Genomic DNA, 16,728 nt, shown 5'->3' on the forward strand with positions numbered 1-16,728 from the left:
TAGCTTGTCAGGTGCTCTAGCACCCTTTCTAGTGGGTCCGATACTAGTGGGTGGGGCATTTTAATGCTATTACGGATATTGACATGGATAGATCGCACCCTCCGTTAGCGGCCACCCAGGTTAGGAAATTGGCTAAAGCTAGATCGGAATGGCAGGATAGTTGGGGACTGCTAGATGTGTGGCGTGCCCAACACCCTCAGGTTAGGGATTATTCGTATTTTTCAGCTGTGCATGAACTTCATGTTCGCATCGACGCTTTCCTGTGTTCCCCTCTGATAGCTCGACTGGCTGCTTACACTGAATACCTTGCTAGTACGGTCTCTGATCAAAACCCGCTGTTGCTCCCCCTTAATTGGCAGAGGGCGACTACGGCGATCCCGACTTGGAGTCTGCGCCCGACACCCTGGACGACCAGGTATTTCGGACCGAGGTGGGCGACGGGATAGATCATTATTTCCGGGAAAATCGGGGTACGGCGTCATCACGGGCGCTTGAATGGGATGCTTTTAAGGTGATCATTCGAGGGGTCTGCATCACTAAGTACTCGGGGGCTAGGAGGACAGTCTTGGAAGATTTGGCTAAAGCGGAGGGAGCCTTGAGGGACTTAGAGCGACAGAGGTCTGAGCAACTGTCCCTGCAGGAGAGGGTGCTGGAAGCAAAAGAGAAGGTGGCGGCTGAGACTGAAAGGCTACGGTGTTTTGATCAGCGGGGCTACCTAGCAAAGGTGCATGCGGAGGGAGATAAAGTTGGTACTCTGCTGGACAAACTGGCCGACCCGACGCCGCAGAGTGGCCCCATTATGCAGATAATGTTGGAGAATGGCGACCTGACGTATTCACAGGAACTGATTGTGTCACGCTTCACCTCTTATTATGAGGCCTTGTATAGTAGCCGCAGGGGGGAAACGGAGGCAGACATAGAGGAGTACTGGCGGGGGATTCAGTTGCCACAACTGTCTGAGGAACAGGCGCAACTCCTGGGACAGGATATTACGTTGATGGAAGTGCGAAGTGCCATTAAACGTATGGCCCGCAATAAGACACCAGGACTGGATGGGCTACGGTTCGAATTCTACACTAAATAAATTGAGGTGCTGGTGCCTGCCTTGGTGGAGATCTACCGCGAAGCAAGTGAGGCAGGCTCTCTACCGTGCTCGATGCGGGAGGCTCTGATCATTCCACTACTGAAACCGACCTCTCTCCATGCTGTCGGTAGATTATAAGATTCTGAGTAGTATTCTGGCGACCCGTTTATTGCAGCACATGACCACGCTGGTTCACGATGACCAGGCGGGATTTATTCCCACACGATGTACAGCTCTGAGTATCCGGCGATTCCTCCGGGTAATGGCGGAGAACCAGGAAGACCAGAGCTCCGCGGCGGTCCTTTCAGTAGACATAGAGAAGGCATTTGACAGTCCGGAGTGGCCTTTCCTGTGCAGGGTGTTGAGTGGTTTTGGTCTGGGCGACCACTTCGTGCGGTGGAGGACGTTATTGTATTACATGGCTACGGCCAGGGTAAGGATAGGTGAAGTGATATCTGCTCAATGTCCGATTATGAGGGGGACGCGACAGGGGTGTTCGCTGTTGCCGTTGTTGTTCGCGCTGGCGATTGAACCCCTCGCAACACAGGCTAGATCGGGACAGCTATATAGAGGGCTGCTGCACCGGGGTGATCAGCACTTCATCTCCCTATACGCGGATGATTTACTCCTATTTTTTCGGGAGGCCGATGCTGACTTGCCGGGGGCTACGACCATGTTGTCGCGTTTCGGGATGGTCTCTGGACTTCAGGTGAACTGAACTAAGACGTGTCTCTTCCCGATCCGCCGGGGACTGCCTCCTCCTGAATCATTGGGGGAACTGACGTGGGAACCGGCGTGCCTCACGTATTTTGGGGTGCGGATCTACCATACTGAGAAGGATTTATTATAGGTTAATATATATCGATGTGTTAAGGCCTTGAAAAGATGCATGGATTTTTGGGCGACGCTTCCCTTGTTAGTGCTGGGCAGGGTGGCTCTGCTTAAGATAGTGGCCCTGCCTAGATTGCTGTATTATTTTCGCACTTTACCGATCTGGGTCCCGCCGAGAATTTTTAAGGAGCTGAGGTCGTTGGTGGTGGGCTTCTAGTGGGGTACGGGAAGGAGGCGTGTGGCGCTGTCAAGGTTGTTGAGACCAAGATTGGAGGGCGGCCTAGCAGTGCCGGATTTTGAGATCTAATATTTGGCGGCTCAATTGCAGGTGCTGACACAACATATAGCGCAGGAATATCGGGGTCCAGAAAGTGGCTGGGGTCGGGGAATACCGCGGCATGTGTTGGCATATATAGTGATGCAGCAGAGGCTTGATGTGCGGGACCTGACTGGTGAGGAGCGGACCCTGCGGACGTGTTGGAATAGGACATAGCTCAGGGCGGGGACGCATCGCCCGTACGCTCCCGAGATCCCGTTGGGCATGCTGACGACGTTACTGCACGGTGGAGACTGGTCCCCTCTGGTGAACTGGGAACAGATGGGTGTTCAGATGGTGGGAGACCTCTATGTGAACGAGGAACTGGCGCCCTTTGCGGTGCTACAGGATGTGTTTGATCTTCCTGACGGGGACTTTCTGCTGCATGCTGCGGTTGCAACCACAATCCAGAAACACTGGAGAACGGGTAGATCAGAGCCGATACTGACCCTTGCTTGTCAATATGTGGTGATGGCGGCTGGGACAATCAAGGCAGTGACATGTCTCCAATCCCGATTGCTTCGGGAGGGTTTGCGGCCACTTGAAGTTCTTAAGGCGAGATGGGAGGAGAGCGTGGGCCGCACAATACCTGATACTGCGTGGGGTCACATCCTGAAGAGTGCATGGAAGGGCACAAGAAATGCGCGGCTCCAGCAGATCCAATATTTTATAGTGCATAGGGCCTATTTGACACCAAGGAAGATCCGGAAGTACTTTCAGGTCCAGGACGCGGCGTGCCCGAGATGCAGGGAAGAAGGAGTTGAGATTGAACACATGTTATGGCATTGCCCGAAGTTGGAAGGTTACTGGGAGGAGGTGGGAGGGCTGCTCAGCGTGGTGACGGTCAGACAGATAGATTATGACATGGCCACTTGTTTGCTGCACTGGTTCCCACACACTGCTAAGACCACAGTTACAAGTGAATTTATAGATTTGGGTCTTCTGTTAGCTAAGCGCGAGATTACATGGCATTGGAAGGCGAGGGAAGGCCCTTCGAGTGGACGCTGGAAGCGGGAACTCTGCAAGTGGGCAAGCTGTGAAAGCGTGGTGAGGCTCAGGCAGGCTACCCGTTCGGGTAATGAAAAGGCACTAGTGGTGGCCGGGGCTTGGGAAGCCATGGTTCAGTCCCTGAAAGATCAGATGGAGCCGGAAGAGGAAGAGTGAACACTCCACGTCCAGGTGATAGCTGGTTCCACATGTTAGCCTCGCTTGCCGATACATGTTTTAGTCGAAATGGTAGCTAGGACTTGCAATCGCCCACACCACAGGTTTAGGAGGGAGGGAGGGTTAATAAGGGGGGAGGGGTTTGAGCACTGTTAGGAAGAGTGTGTTGCCGTAAATACTAGGGTCGAAACTGCCTCTACTTTCAAAGGGATACTTGCACTAAACTTGGCGCTCTAATTCCTATGACTTAGATGATGGTGGAGGCAGAGCAGGAACAGCGTAATTAGAGATGATTAGTGTGGTTAAATAAATGTTGGCTTAAGTGTTTGGGCAAGTTGGTTGGTGGGGAGTTGGGAGAAAAAGAAAAGCAGGAGTATTCTGAAGTAGTTGGTTGATTTTGCTGCAAAAGTATGCGATGTAAGAGTATGCCACCTTCAAATTGATGCCGCCCGACCTTTGGGTTGTGGGCTGAATGGCTGTGTAACTATATTAACGGAGGCTTCTCCCTGGCGCGTATTTATATCGGCAATGTTGATTACTTTAAGGGTGTATTATTCCAACCTGCAATAAAAATATATTTTCAAAAAAAAAAAATCAATCCTAGAGACTACCAGGGCCAGAAGAGCCAGGGTCAAGGCCTCAGTGGTTAAAAATCGGGAGATCTTATGAATTTTTCGTAGATGGAAAAAACAGGAGGATACCACAGCACTAATCTGGGGCCTCATAAAGAAGTCATTACTGATAATGACTCCTAGGCTTTTTGCTGAGTTAACAGGGCGAGGAGGGGAGCCAAGGCAGGAGGGCCAAAAATTTGAATTCCAGGGATTGGAGGCACCTCCGACCAAGACCAGCTCGGTCTTGTCGGGGTTAAGCTTTAAGTGATTGTCCTCCATCCAGTTACTGATGAGACACAGGGTGGACTGAAAATTATAGATAGATTGATCAGAGGAGTCAATGTCAAAGATTAGCTGAATGTCATCAGCGTAATTGAAAGCGGAGACATTGCTACCCCGTAGGGCCAGAATGAGGGGAGTCAAGTATAGATTAAAAAGAAAGGGAGACAGGGAAGATCCCTGGGGGATGCCACATATCAACTCAACTTTGTCCATTGAGAAATTAGAAAGGCGGACAGCCTGATGACGATTGCTCAAGAAGGAGCAGATCCACCCCAGGGCCGGCCCCCGGATGCCAGCGTCCTCGACACGGGCGACCAAGATATCATGGTCGACCGTGTCGAAGGTAGCCGACAAATCCAGGAGCACCAAGGCCTGGTTGATCCCGAGGTCCGCTCCTCTCCTCAGCTCCTCCATCACTGAGAGAATGACTGACTCGGTTGAGTGTTCAGGCCTAAAGCCAGCCTGTTGCGGGTCGAGGAACTGGGAGCGTTCGATAAACGAGCTCATAAAGTTAGTGACATGAGCCTCCAGCACTTTACTGAGGTAAGGGAGCAGGGAAATAGGGCGAAAATTACTCATTAAGGAGGGTTCCGCATTAGGCTTTTTCAGGATGGGTACCACCTCAGCTATCTTGAAGGAGTTAGGGACCAAACCAAGCCGGAGGGAATTATTGAGCAAAGCCAAAGGGGGTTTGGGGCAAGCAGTAAAGGTCTCCCGTAGAATATGGGGGGGGGTAGCAGTCTGTAGGAGAGCCAGAGCCCACCTTCTTTAACAAAGCGAAGAATTGCTCCTCAGAGATTAGGGGTATCTGATCCACTGTATGCGGATTTCTAGTGGCCAAAGTGGTAGCAGATAAGGGTGTCAAGTCTGGTGTACGGAGAGGAATACTATTTTAAATTTTGACAATTTTTTCCACAAAGAAGGAGTTAAGGGAATCACAAAGGGCTTGGGAGGGGAGAGGCTTAATGGTTACTCTATCGGGGTATGAGAGATCTTCCACTATAGAAAAAATATCTTTTGCCTTAGTGGCCGAATCAGTGGTCTTTTTAGAGAAGTATAAAGTGTTAGCCTGGAGGATGGCTTGTTTATAATCTTTAAGCTGGGCCGTAAACAACTATTTTTTCTCGGGGGCGTAATTGCACCTCCAGCTACGTTCGGCCTGCCTGAGTGTAAGTTTTTTAATTTTTAACTCCTCTGAGAACCATCTCTGGGCATCATGGGGGCGTTTTAGTTTGAGATGTCTAAATGGCGCCACAATGTTGCTGGCTGATTTTAGCCAGCGTCTCATACTGATAGCCTGAGTGTTTAGGGAGTCATGTTCGGCGGGGGGGCACTGAGCAGGAAGCAAAATTCCCTAAGATCAGCCCTGTTCCAGTTCCTGGTTAAAAGGTTCCCCGCTGGTGTAAGGCTAGTGTGGGGAATAAAAGCCATGGAAAACGTAATAATGAAATGGTCTGACCATGGACAAGGGGAAATAAGGGGTTGGGAAATATCTAGATTGGACGTCCAGACCTGGTCTAGGCGTGACCTTTAACAAGCGTTGCCGATTTAATATGCTGGATACAGTTCATGGCCGCTAGGAGATCAGTAAAAGCAATGGAACAAGTGCTCTCCCTAGCATCGGAGGGCCAGAAGTTAAAATCGCCAATGATTAACACTTTGGAATTGTTGATCACTAGTTGGGAAAGCATATCACCAAACAGTGAAGGGAAACCGGGCATGTGTTGGGGGGATGGTAGACAAGAACACAGATAAGAGGAGACAGGGAGGATTCAAGTCTTAAAATGAGGCAGTCCACTGATAGTATACTAGCTGCCAATAGGGATGAGAACCTAATTGGGAGTTTGACAATGGCTGCGACCCCGCCACCGAGCTTACCAGGAGGTCTATTAGTCTGGAGAATATAATAGCCCAGGGGCACCGCCGCCAAGATGTCAGGAAATGACTCCTCATTGAGCCAGGTTTCCGTTACTTGGAGTATGTCAGGTTTCGCCGAGTCCAATAATTTGAAGATCTCTAGCTTGTGTTTCACCAGCGAGCGGGTGATTAAATAGCTGACTGTCAGCATAGAGTTGGTTGTTCTTCTGGTTGGGGAGGGTAGAGGGTCATGGGGACCAGCCGGGGTCGGAGGGGACGGGGCGACTGCCAGGGGAAATGTGAATTCCTGAAAATCGGTCCTGGGACTATAAATTCCCAGTGAATCGAGACAGGTTTGAGTGGAGGGGCTAAGAGGCCAGTGGCTATGGAGACTTGTTAGAGCCGAGCCGGATAGGAAATAAAATGGGCAGAGTTCCCTGCCCCTGGCCCCGAACGGGCGCGGACGGGCGCAGACGGGCTTGCCTTTGGCACGCCTTCGGCGCGCGCCCGCTGCGCATTCGTGGGGGCATGTGCAATATGTAGCCTAGCCCCGCCTCCAGCTAGACCGCAGCCTACGGTCCTGCCGGGCTCAGGGACTGACCTAAGTTGGCGCCCTGCCCTCCACACAATCGGCAATGCAGCCGCGATGGACCGGGCAGGGGGAGCGCACCAGACAGCAAGTAAGTACAAGAATAAGAAATTAATGAGAAGCAGCAATTTAAAAATGTCCAGTGTCGCTTTTAAAAGCGCGAATTGTGCGATTTAAAAACAGGCAAATAGCGGTGGAGTGAGAGTGAGGAAGCAGAAGAGTACACAGCAATCTTAAATCATTGATAACAGCGTGCCTTGCAGTCTGCCACCCAGCGCTCAGCGATATTGCAGGAGCTGCCACCACCTACTGTTACCGCCACGCTCCTGTCACACTCAGCCAATATGTAGCCTAGCCCCGCCTCCAGATAGACTGCAGCCTACGGTCCTGCCGGGCTCAGGGACTTACCTACGATGGCGCCCTGCCCTCCACACAATCGGCAATGCAGCCGCGATGAACCGGGGCAGGGGGAGCACACCAGACAGCAAGTAAGTACAAGAATAAGAAATTAATGAGAAGCAGCGATTTAAAAATGTCCAGCAGTCGCTTTTAAAAGCGCGAATGGTGCGATTTAAAAACAGGCAGATAGCGATGAAGTGAGAGTGAGTAAGCAGAAGAGTACACAGCAATCTTAAATCATTGCTAACAGCGTGCCTCACAGTCTGCCCCCCAGCGCTCAGCGATATTGCAGGAGCTGCCACTACCTACTGTTACCGCCACGCTCCTCTCACACTCAGCCAATATGTAACCTAGCCCTGCTTCCAGCTAGACCGCATCCTACGGTCCTGACGGGCTCAGGGACTGACCTTTGCGGCATCGAGCATTGCCTGGCTCCTCCTCCCCCTTTCCCAGTTGGCATTCCTCTGGGCCCTTCGGTGCCCGGCACCATCGGGAGAAACTATACAAATCGGTGCTTCATTTGTGAGAGTTAGAGGTATTGGTGCTATAATTGACAATGTCTTTTTCGCTTCTGTTTTCGATTGGCGTGGAGTGGATATATGTGGTGTGGAGTGGAATTATGTGGGTTGGGTTGGAATTGTGTGGTGTGTAGTGGATTTGTGGTGTGGAATTAGGTAGAATGTTCTTCAGTTGAAATATGTGTATAGTAATTGTGTGGTATTGAGTGTACTGGAATTATGTGGAGTGTAATTGTGTCACCGAGTGCAGTTATGTGGAATGGCATTTTGTGCTGTGGAGTTGAATGTTGTGAATTTTAATTATGTGGTGTTCTGTTGAATTTTGTGGCATGATGTGGAATTCTGTGGTGTGGTTTGGATGTATGCAGTGTGCTGTGTAATTTTGTTGGGAGGAAATATGTGGCTTGTTGTCGAATTATGTGTGGTGAATGAAAATGTGTCGAGTTGAATTGTGTGATGTGGAAGTGACTGGTGTAGAGTGAAATTATGCTGATTCGAATTATTTTGCATGGCATGGAGTTTATTTGTGTGGATTGTGTTACAAAGTTTGAAAATGATGACACAATTAGAAAGAAAAGCAGCCTTTCATTGCACACAAATTTACAAAACCTTATAATATGCAAAGACTTGTCCAAATATCTCAAATAAAACATGCATATCGAATCCCCAGTGACATTTGTGTTGGTGAATTTTATGGAGGGCTTGAACAATGTGGAGTGCTGTTTTGATTGCTAACAGTGCTAGGGCGCTGCACATCTGTGGCGGGGGTATGTTCATCTAAACTTAGCTTTGCACATTTGTGATGGGAATTCTGATTTCGATTGTACAAACAAAGCACCCATAGATGTGTATGTGATTCATGGGATTTTTAATTCATTCACTTCTCAGCAGGCAGTGAGTGGGTTGCTTGTGAAACTGTAAACATATTAAATGCCAGAGCATTAGAGAGCCATTGTGTGAGGTAAAAAAACAAGCATGAACATTGATGTCCCATTAAAGAGTAAAGACACATGCATCATTGCTTCTGGCCGCACAGAGTAGGGTTAATACTGACCTTTTCCTTGCTGCATTCTTAATCTGTAATTGTCTTGTTTAACTTTTGAGATTTCTCCTGAGTCCAAGAGTGATCTAATTCTCTGGGGTATAAGGTCCAATACTTATACCCCATTTTGTCTTTGTAGGAAGGGTCTCTGAGCCCAGACTAAACCAGTTCTGTCCTCTCTGGTGCAGCAGGCCCACAGGAAGTGGGGACAGCATTGTGCAAAGGAGACACTGCCTATTTAGGTGCAAGGGAAACTCTTCCCACCACTCTAAAGGCAGCCAAAGTTTATTCAGCCCAGCAATGAGTCTCCCAGGAAAAGACAGGTCACTCCTCTACCCCTCCTGGTGGCTTTCTACAGTAAAAGCACATCCCTAGCCCCTGTCACTCCAACACCAAACAGTCAATACACAAACCAGTAGAGGCACACAGAATGGTTAAATAAGAAAAGGCCTACTTTCTAAAAGTTCAAAAACTGGGGTGGCGAAGTGAGCTAAAGAACGTTAATCAATTCAGCCCAGCTCTGTGACTGGGGGTGAGTGTCTAAAAAGTTTCAGCGCTCCGTCCATCATCTTTTTGTGCTTCCTTTGTTCGCCCTAAGTTGGCAGGGCATGCCCAGTCGCTTGCTCTCTTTGCCACTGGAGTCAAGCAAGCCTGGCTGATGAGAGGTGTTACCCTGAAACCATTCCCAGGATGCTTGTTTCCGGTCCAGGGAAGACCTGCTTTCGCAGCTCAGTCAGGACTGTTTCCATGAGGAACAGAGTCAAGACTGATTTGCATATGGCTGGGTCTGAACTGGGGTGGTGAAGTGAGCTAAAGAACGATGATGAATACAACCAGGATCTAAGACTGGGGTGAGTTTCTGAAAAGTTTCAGTGCTCTGTCCATCATCTCTTTGTGCTTGTTTTGTTCGCCCTAATTTGGCTAGGTAGGCCCAGACATGGGTCCCTTTCCCACTTTGCCACTTGGTTCAAACTAGCCTGGCTGATGAGGGGTGTTACCCCAAAACTGGTCCAAGGATGCTTCTTTCCCATCCAGGGAAGACCTGGCTTGGCATTTCGGGCTAGACTGATCCCATGAAAGACAGGGTCAAGACTGATTTGCATATGGCTGGGTCTGAACTGGGGTGGCAAAGTGAATTAAAGAACGATGATGGATTCTACTCAGCTCTGTGACTTGGGTTAGTCCAAAAAGTTTCAGTTCTCAGTCCATCTTTTTGTGTTTGCGCTACTTTCATAAAGTGGCATTTTCAAACACACAATTTTAAAACCATATTTACTAAAATATGTGTTATTAAATTCTGCGTTTTTAGAGCCTAAACTCCATTTCTATTTCTTGTCCCATTGGAAAGTAATGATTGAGAAGTTATAACGCTCCAAAATAGGACCAACCCAAAAAGAAGTCACTGGGACCCGGGTATGCAGTAATATAGGAAGAGGGGTCCCAGAACAAGAGGACAGATAAACACAAAAGTACAGTGTTATTTATTCACAGAGTACTCAACCACATCTAGGTGTACATTGCATGAAAATATCAACCATATTTTTTTCCTGATTTTTGTGAGATGTTATAAAGCAACTCCTATGTTAGCCTATGTGACAGCTAGCCTTTCAATAGTGAAAAACTAAATTTGCAGTATTTCAGGACATTTAAAACACAGCAGTACATGGCCTACCAGATGGGTGGTTCTACATGTAAGAAAAGGGAGGGTTAGGGCCTGGCAAGTGGTTTTACTTGCCAGGTCGGCATGGCAGGTTTAAACTGCGCACAGGCACTGTAGTGGAGGTCTGAGATACTTTTTACAGGGCTACTCATGTGGGTGGCACAATCAGTGCTGCAAGCCCACTAGTAGCCTTTGATTTACAGGCCCTGGGCTTACACAGTGCACTGTACTAGAGACTTGCCAGTAAATCAAATATACCAATCAGGGATAACAAATTGCAGTAACAATTTATTCAGGGAGCACATGCACTTTTGACACTGATCAAGGCCAAAGTTCCCAAAGCATCTAAGCCAGCAAAAACTAAGTCTAGCGCAGCACAAAAAAATACAGGAGATAGAGGCAAAATATCAGTGAATACCGCGCCAAGGATGCAAAGTCTAACAACCACAATGTCAAATTTCCCCCACGGGACTCAATCTCCGTCTGTGAACAACAAAAGTAAGTCTAAAAAAACAAAATATATGGCACTGAACCCGCATAAAACTTTTAAAAAGAACTTAATGTTAAATGGGCAAAGATTAGACTACGAGCACAGTTTTACATACCTGGGGGTCTTGATGGACTCTGTAATGGGATGGGGCCCACAATTGGAAAAATCTAAATTGGTGTTCAAACAAAACTGTTTCCCAATAACACAGAGGTACAACAAAAGTGTGAACAAAGCAGTTACTCCAGCAATAGAGCTTTTTAGATACAAGGTACAATCCGCCTCCTTGTATGGGGCAGAAATCTGGGGGCCAGTATGCAAAAAAAACGTTTGAAGTACTGGAGAAAGTATTTGTCAGGGGACTATTAAAAGTTCCAATCAATACCCCCCTGATACCCCTATTCTTAGACCTAAACATTAAACACACAGATCAGCACACTATATTGAGACCATTGCTGTTGTGGGTCAGATTATGGACAACCATGGAATTATCTGACTATAAAAACAGGCTGAAGGAAGTATTAGAGCTTGATAGGGACAATAAGATCTTCTGGTTTAAGCATGTAAAAAACTGGCTTACCAAGCTCGGATTATCACACTTTTGGAACGAGCCTGGATCTCTAAACTCAACTTCCAAGAAAATTGTCAAATTAAGCTTTTGATCATATGTGAGTTACGATTCTGTGTATACAAGAACTCACGGTCCTCTCACTGAAAATTTTCTTTTGGCAAAAAATGAGGCTCTATTCGAACAATTTCTTGATGAAATCCAACCTCCACTGGCCAAATCTTTATATTTAAAATTTAGGTACGGAACGTTGAGGATAAAAGTAACTGAGAAAAGATGGGGGAAGACTGATAAAGATCATTGTACCCTGTGCACTAATAACCAAAGGGAGGACATTTTCCACATACTGTTTTTTTGTCCTAGTTATGACAAAGCAAGGAAAAAGTGGATAGTCCCCTTGTGCCGTAACATCGGCTCTACTTCCCATAGGGAAGCTGGCAGAATCTTAAGCACGGACACCAGTCAAGTAATCGTGTTCGGCATTAGCAAATTTCTATTGTCCACTTATTTTATTAGAAGGAAATTATATCTTTCATTTTAAATTAAAGAAAGTTGCTTATTCAGACTCTCCGAAACCATGAACAAAGCCAAGGCATCGCATTTTTAATTCTGGTTGCTCAAATTCAATTTAATGTCTTTTTAACTTTTCTATTGTTTTAAACATTTTAATATTTATTTGATACTGTGCCAAACTGAAACTGTAAATTATGTGCCTTTATTTGATGAAATACTAACTAATGTGTTAAACTTGATGAAATGTAGAAGTAATGTAGTATTAGGGCGCCCATTATAATGAATGTTATATTGTTGTATATTTTACCATGAACTGTACATTTTATTGTTATCTTTTATGTTGCAATGCAACGAAATAAAGATTGAAATTGAAATTGAAGTCTAACTTGCAATATCGCTCGCTTCAGCAGAAACATGCCTAATAAACAGAGAAACACGCAGAGGTCAAGATGTCCGTCTGTTTGAAGCATGCAGTTTATAGTGCAAATGCGTCCATGCTTAAAGTTAAAGCTCAACGTGCCATGCAGAAGAATTCATAAAGTGCTGCATGCCGCACTGATCAACGGGGAAAGAGCAGAGGAAGCGCACATTGTGATTGGCAACCAGGAGGAACCAAGAACACATTTTGGCCTATCCAAAGGAATAATTAGTGAAATCGCCTAAGCGTGAACCAAGCACACATAGGAGTGACAATTACAAGCAATGCACCAATAAAAAGCCAACATTTCTGAAAGGCACAAAAAGAATGAAAGGCAATCAATGGTTTTGGTTAAAGCTCATATTGTAGACACATTGTGCCTCACAGAGCAGCGCATGCTCGTGGACTCTATGCTCAACTTGAAAAGGAGATAGGATATGGTCTTAACTCTAATTTTTATTGCTGGTGGAGTAGAAGGAAAGGCAGGGGGCACAAGGAGGGAGTGAAGGGATGGGTATGGGGGTAAGATGGACAATGGAAGGGGTGGGGAATAAAACAATTTGGAGGCACAGCTCTGACTAGTATTGTGCATCAGTGGTAAGACCAATGCAGTTTAGTGCGGTTGTCCTCAACACGCACTAAAATGCGGTCATGCATTTTTAGCACCTCCGAACACAACGGCACTATGAGGTACAAGAAACTGCAAATAGGAACAGGCCATTGCAAAAGCGCGAGCAGTAGGATGCCTGCTGGCAGTAGTGTGCATACTGTGCAGCCAGTGAGCCTGCATTATACAGTGCTGCCCTCAAGGTTGAGTTTCTTTACTCACAATAAAGAACACAATTTGTCATCACACGGTGCAGTGCCACCCTCAGACTCAGGCAGCAGTGCACCATAAAGCTTTGCCTCAGGAATTCATCCACGAGACATGCCATGGCTCAGGCTCTCAAACAGACTCTCACAATTCATCCTCTCTGGTTAGTGATAATCACCCTGAGACCACCAAGCAGGGCACCGGCCCATGTCCAGGCTGATACAGAGAGTAATGATCCATCTAGGGGGCGGCGACTTGCCTTGTTGTATTTCGAAAACTGACGCCACCTGCACATCACCGTTAGTGCCATTTAACTCAAGTCCACAAACAAGTCAGTGATTGGATGATGATTGGCAATAGACCTAGCAACTGGTGGGCAAAACTAAGTTTTTGTGTTACAGCATGCCATATGCTCACCCGCTAGTTTAGAGTGAGCAGGGGTGCCTGCACCTCTCAGACCATGCAGCGCTACAGACCCTCAGACTAATTTGGCAGTGCTGTACTTGGATTACCCTATGCGCTAATGTGTTGGCACACTGACAGACTGGCACCAGAATGCTGCCGACCCTGAGGAAGGCATCTGTTATATTGTATTGAGATGCTGGCTGGAATGGCACATCTCTGTGATGTACTGTACATTCCAGCATGATGTCACCTTAATGGCATCATTGACAGTTGGTCCAGTTGTGTCTGGCAAGGACATCGTTTGGGAGCTTTCTCCTATCAAATAAACCCTACTTGAAGATTGTCACCAGTGGTCTCCTGCATTTAATCATAACAATTTTGGCGACGAGAATGGGTGTTTTATATTCTTTTTGTTATTCATTATTTTTTTACATATAGCTTGATGTGTCTTTTATTTTTCTTCTGTTTCCTTCTTAGTTCTTTGTTTTACTGTAAGATGGGGAGATGTGCTATATTGTATTGAGATGCTGGCTGGAATGGCACATCTCTGTGATGTACTCTACATTCCAGCACGATGTCACCTTAGTGGCATCATTGACAGTTGGTCGAGCTGTGTCTGGCAAGGACATCGTTTGGGCGCTTTCTCCAATCAAATAAACCCTACTTGAAGATTGTCACCTGCTGTCTCCTGTATTTAATCATAACAGCATCGCTGCCAGTGGTGGATAGGGCCTACAGGGCAAACCTGCTCGCATGAGAAAAATGACAAGTGACTTGTGTCACACATGCTACTCTAGACAAGCATTCAAAAGAGGGAGGGCACACTATGACTGTCTGCTTGTGACCGGTCATGGTAATGAGGTGCCATGCTGCCATGTTTTAAAAAGCTTTGCGGCTGCAAAGTGTGTCAGACTTTCAATGAGCAGGGAGTTTGTCCCCGTGTAGGCCCATGAAAGAGAGCGTACGGTCTCCATCTACTCTTACTCCAAATCGGCACCAGCAGCAGTGAGCAGTAAAGCATGACAGAAGACAAGAGTGCAGCATCTCTGCACTAGCTGAATGTCAAAAGACAGCCAGTATGAGTACACACACAGGTATAGCATGATCATCAGTGAACAGAGAGCCAGCAGAAAAAGTGGGTAAGTTGCAGGCAGGGTAACTATTAAGAGAAAGACAAAGTGACCTGCCTGTCACAGTGATGTTTGGAGTGATCCTGCTTGTATGTCATATTGTGGTTCTGATGATTAATGCAGATTTCAAGGCACCCTTGGTAAGGAGTGGCCGGTCCAGGATTTTCTCATATTTTTATAATGGAGAGTGGTTATGATAGTGACCTTCCATTTTAGAAGCTGTTTCAAGATTGTTGTAGAGCTCTTCACTGCTCAAAATCTCATCTTTGGTTGTTGAATGTCACTCATAAATACGCTTAAACCATGGAAATTTCACACACAAGCTGCACTTAAGCTGCTATGGAGGCAACATGGGTGAGTGACTGAATTAGGCGGGCAGCATGTACAATGGATGATGGAAGGGAAGTGCTCACAGCAAGCACATAGATAAAGCATGGTTGGTGCATGCAAACACTGGCAACAACACAGACAACAACAGAAGGGAGGGTGGGTAAGGTATAGAACAATACAGGCAACAACTGAGATGGGTAAGTGGGGTAAGCAACAACACAAGAAAAATGGAAGGAGCGAGGGGGGGCTTACAAGCAACAACACAAGCAACAATGGAAGAAGTTAGTATAGGTGCAGGCAAGCAACACCACAGGCAGCAAATGAATGTGGCTAGGCGTTCAAAGCAACTACACAGGAAAAAACTGAAGAAATGAGAGTTAGTGGGTGAAATCAACATTAAGTGGTGAAACAATGGAAGTAGGGAGGGTGGATAAAAGCAAGCAACATCATATGCAACAATAGAATGTGGATGGAGTTTGGATGTTGCAAGCAACAATGCAACAATGGAAGCATGGTGGACAGGTAGAAACAAGCATTAACACAGACAACAATGGAATGAGGGAGTGTGGGGGCAAGGAAGCAACAACACTAGCAACATTAGAAGGAATATCGAATTGGGTAATCTTACACAGTGTAAAGTATAACCTCAAGCTCACCGTGTGCGAGGACCTCGCAGTATTAAAGATAATCAGGTAGTCGCTAGGTAAGTTTCTTGGTACAAACGATTTTAATCATAAGCTGATATTCAGTTCATATTGTAGTCATATGTTGAATATATTCATAAGTGAAATATCATTCTTCAAAGTCAAAATGTATAACCATCACAATCATCCATAGCAAGTATCCGTTAACTCAGTCAATGCGTCCCCAATGCATTTCAAGCATCTGCTCTTCGTCAGGGAGAAAGTTCTATAAAGAAAACACATGGATATCCAGGTGTAATGCGCAGTACAGGAATCAGTATCGCAGTAATTACAAAGTGGTGCCTGTAGCAACTCAAATTAATGATGCCCAAGAAAAACAATGGTGCCCAAGAAAGACGAAGCAACAAAGCATGAAAGAGCACTCATGCAATGGTGTGAAATTCAGTGATGTGAAGAAACAAAATAAATCAGAAACGTCAGGGTGTAAATGAAGGTCCCAAATTAATCGTCTAGGAAAGTACGGCTATGAGTGGCACGCGTAAACAGCTGTGTGAGGGGTCCGGGTGCATTAATGCTCACCTGTAACTTCAAGGAGTGATGAAACAATCTGCGCAAAAACGCGGTGTGCAACGAAAGAAAATGACAAATATCCGATAGTAAGTGAAGCACGACGTGCTCAGTGTGAAACTGATTACGGGTGAAGTCGGGCTCAAATAGTGAAGAGCGAAGTGCGGCAAACTTTGAGGTCTGTCGAGTGACTATAATACAAAAGTGAATAGCGGGTAATCAGAAGGTTAAAATAATAATCTTAGCGCATACGTGAGTGGGGAAGAACAGAACCGGGTGCTGCTATGTGAAAAAAGCATTCAAACAAAGTGGACGCGCCGAGACAGCGTTATCTAAGGGACGAAAATGAAAATATGGTAACAACTGTATTTGTCTACCCACTGGCACTCTTCCTTGAGATTTCTAACATCTCTTACTATGGGAATACAAAATATTATAGTTCATGCATTGTTGTAATATCTTGTATCCACAATGTTTCATGTGTCATCTTTTAGCC

Source organism: Lissotriton vulgaris, chromosome 7 (genome assembly GCF_964263255.1).
Source record: "Lissotriton vulgaris chromosome 7, aLisVul1.2, whole genome shotgun sequence".
NCBI lineage: Eukaryota > Metazoa > Chordata > Amphibia > Caudata > Salamandridae > Lissotriton > Lissotriton vulgaris.